Raw genomic sequence first — 4075 nt, forward strand, 5'->3', positions numbered from 1 at the left:
AGGTGACCCAGGGTCACACCACTACACTAGGTAAACACGGTGTCTTGGTCAAATGAAAACAGTCCCTGTCCCGGCCCCTCCCCCACGCTGTAAGGCACTTGCCTGCCAGGAAAGAGAAACTTCAGCTGGGGTTCATTTTCACTTTTTCCGCCCCACCCAGTCTGCGGTCTTGGTATGCACTTGGCCACATGACGAGGGGACCTGCAGTGACAGCTGCCAGGCAGGGACACCAGGCACAGGAGGCTGGTCACACATGCTCAGCCAGCAGCTCCCTTGGGGCCTCCCTGTGACCAGGGCCTCAGGGCGAGCACAGCCCCGCAGCCAGCACCTCTGACCTCTGCCCAGCTCTCCCCTTAGCTGTAACCCCACCGGCCAGGCTCATGCCATTCGGACCTCAGTTTCCCTCAAAGCCCCAGCTTCCAGTGTAGGGATGGAAGTGTAGATAGCATATGTTTGTGCTCAGGGAGGGGGCTGCTGCGGGGAGGGGGGCTTTCAAAAAACCAGTTGGTGGGAACCCCTAATTTTGCAATTAGAATGAAAACTACAAAGAGAGGAGCCACTGCCATTGATGGGTCCCTTCAGAGTCAGCCGCCATGTGCAGGGTTTCCGAGGTGGCAGGAGCAGGCAGCCTCGACTTGCTCCCACGGAGCTGCTGGTGGGTTTGAACCAGCAATCTTGAGGTTCACAGCCCAATGCTTACCTGACAGCACCATAGGGGCTCTTTAAAACTAGAAGGAAACCCAAATGTGCCCAAATATGTGTCTCTGAAAATGGAGGAAAGTGTAAAGCAATGGTTTTCCTCAGGAGGTCAGATTGGGGGGGCGGGGGGACTTGGCGGGGGTGGGAGGGGGGTACGACGCAGGGGCAGAATGAGCACATACTCTGCTTGCCTTTGTTCCGGGTGACACCTTTCAACATAGAAAGGTTGCTTTGCGATTTAAAAACCCAAGCCACAGTGGAATGAAATGAGAGGAAAAGGAAGTTGAGATCTGTTTATGGCTGTCTCATCCCCGACCCTGGAGGCCCAAATGGCTGACGGTCAGAGTCGCCAGGCACCCCTCTTGAAGTGCAGGCTCCTGGGCTGGGACCCCGGTGTTTGACAGGTGTTGAAAACAAGGCATGGGACCAGGAGAAGGATACGCTGGTCACTGCCTGCACAGTGGCTCTGCACATCTCACAGACCCCCCTGAGCCCGAGGAAGAGAGGTGGAGCTGCCCAGGGAGAGGGCAACCTTGGATGTGAGGTTCTTTGGGCTGTTAACCACAAGGTCAGCAGTTCGAAACCACCAGCTGCTCCATGGGAGAGGGATAAGGCTTTCTACTCCCATAGAGAGTGACAAACTCGGAAAGCCACAGGGACAGCTATGCCCTGTCTAATAGGGTCTCTGTGAGTCAGCATCGAATTGATGGCGGTGAGTTTGTTTGCTCTACCCACACAGGGTGACATCGGGGTGTAGAGTGGGGTTCAAACAGGGCTTCACCTCCCTTTCTCTACCACACTCTTAAACCAAAAACACAACCTCACTGCTGTTGACTTGGTGCTGACTCATAGTGACCCCGTGGGACAGGGTAGAACCGCCCCTGTGGGTTTCTGAGACTATAACTCTTTATGGGAGTAGAAAGCCCCATCTTTCTCCCGCGGAGTGGTTGGCGGTTTTGAACTGTGGACCTTGCAGCTAGCAGCCTAACGTGTAACCACTATGCCACCAGAACGCCTGGCTGTCTGTGCGCAGCAGGTGTTTATTGAGCACTATGGGGTGGGTGAGACACTGTGCTGGGGCCCTCTCCCCTTCATTGGCCTCACCCATCAAATAGTAGTCCCTGCCCCGTAGGGTGGTCGGAAGGACTGGGGCCTGGTTTACCCAGGGCAGCATGAACACAAGGGGTGCTCACACTCGCTGCCCCGAGGCCATGGCCCTTGCTGAAAGGTGGCTCAGTGACAAGTCGGGAAAGGGACATGGGCCTAGCCAGCTTTCCAAGTCTGCGGCTGAGCCTGGTTGGCCTGGATTTTGAAAATGCTCCTGACTCGGGTGGGCTGGCCCTGCCGGTCCTCCACGCCTGTCCCTTTCATGGCGGTTTGTCCTGAGTGTCACGCATGGCTCTCCTGGGAGCCTTCCTCCAGAGACACGAAAACAGAAATTTGACTCTGGCTATGTTGGCATAGAGAGCAGCTTTTTATCCTATAATCATGATGACCATGTGCATTTACCCCCCTGGAAGGAAATTGAAACTAAAAGTGTTTTCCTTCAAATGTCATGTGTTCGGGCACTGTGCCTGCCTGGCCTCATGCAGCAGTTGGCCGCACGCTGGCTGTGTCAGCCAGCAATCACCCCCAGGAAGCCCTCAGTGCTGGACTAGAAGCCCGGCTCAGAAGTGTCCAGAATGCCACCAGCCCCTTCAAAAGCCTACTGAAGCCATTGGCCTAAGCACGGGCCCAGCCCTCTCGTCAAAATCGCTGCTGCTGCTGCTGCTGCTGGTGGTGGCCTGTGGGAGAGGGGAGGCAAGAAGGAACTGGGGGTGGTGGGTGGGGCGAGGAGCAGTGGGTCCCCTCAGAGCTGTATTCTTTGTTCATTTTACTCCCCTTCGTGGACAGATGAGGACACTAGAGCCCAGAAAAGGTTCCATGTTGTTGGCATTGGTGCCCGCCAACAGAACCTCTGTGCCACAGATTGAGTCACCACGAGCTTGCACCTGCCTATGCTTGAGCCCATTGTGTCTGAGCCAGGAGTCACTTCCAGGCCTTGATTCCTCTCTCCCTCACTCCAATTACCCCAGGACTGCTCTGCCATGACCCTGCTGAAGGGTGCAGCCGCCTTGGGCCTGGGGGTGGGAGTAGGCCAGGGTGAGTGGAAACACCTGTTGTGACGGATCATTTAAAACCTTGAGCGACCCGCTGTGCCAAGTCACTCTCTTGTGTCTTAGCTCGTTCTTCCTCGTAGCCTTGAAGTGCATTGGATGGAATTCGAGCATCTTTATCCTCAAGTGGTCTCCAAGAGTCCTGTCTGTGAACTCCAGATTTACCATTCAGTGCTCCTGGGCCATGTTCATTTCCCATTCAGTCCTTCTCCACAGGAGAAAGAAGAGGCTATCCGCTCCCATAGAGATTTACACCTGTGAAACCCCTTTTTGTTACTGAGTTGGAACTAACTTGACTACCATGGTGTGGCTTGGTTTCATGTGTACAAAAACATGTAAATACAAGGGGGCTTCGAAACTCCCATTACCCCCCTTTCTCTTTCCCTCAGCCTCGGACCAGGCGGGCGGCAGGATTCTAAAGCTCAGTCGCAGCCAGGATGAAAGCCCGGGCCCTGCATGGCAAGAAGGAAGAGTCGCTCAGACAGCTGGACGACCTGAAGGTGGAGCTGTCGCAGCTGCGCGTTGCCAAAGTGACAGGCGGCGCGGTATCCAAGCTCCCCCAAATCCGAGTTGTCTGCAAATCCATTGCTCGAGTCTCGCTGTCATCAACCAGGCTCAGAAGGAGAACCTCAGGACGTTCTACAAGGGTAAGAAGTACAAGCCCCTGGATCTGCGGCCCAAGAAAACACGGGCCGTGCGCCGTCGCCTCAGCAAGCACGAGGAGAGCCCCAGGACCAGGACGCAGCAGCAGAAGGAGCGCTGTACCCACTGCGCAAGCACGCAGTCAAGGCCTGAGCCTTGAGTGTCAATACAACAAACTGGCTTGAAAAAAAACCTCCCATTACCTTTCCACTCCATTTCCCACAAACTTTTAAAAGCACCCTCACCATGTACTTCTCAACAGGCTTTTGTTGCTCTAGAAAAGCCAGACTAAGACATTTGCCAAGGGTGGTTCTAGAGCAGTGGTTCTCAACCTTCCGAATGCCGAGACCCTTTAATACAGTTCCTCATGTTGTGGTGACCCCTCCAACCATCGATTATTTTCGTTGCTACTTCATAACTGTCATTTTGCTACTGTTATGAATCATGTAAATATCTGATATGCAGGATGTATTTTCATTGTTACAAATTGAACATAATTAAAGCATAGTGATTAATCACAAAATAACATGTAATCATATATTGTGGAGCATGGGGAGATAGATCTATGTGCATATATT

The 4075-nt window shown here is 53.7% G+C and overlaps 1 pseudogene; it reads left to right on the forward strand.

The window, feature by feature from the left end:
- Positions 1-2786: 2786 nt before the first annotated feature.
- On the forward strand, positions 2787-3650 carry LOC101647854 (annotated as a pseudogene).
- Positions 3651-4075: the final 425 nt, after the last annotated feature.

This window comes from Echinops telfairi, unplaced genomic scaffold (genome assembly GCF_000313985.2).
Source record: "Echinops telfairi isolate 266 unplaced genomic scaffold, ASM31398v2 ScPeMD7_5;HRSCAF=22, whole genome shotgun sequence".
Classification (NCBI taxonomy): Eukaryota; Metazoa; Chordata; class Mammalia; order Afrosoricida; family Tenrecidae; genus Echinops; species Echinops telfairi.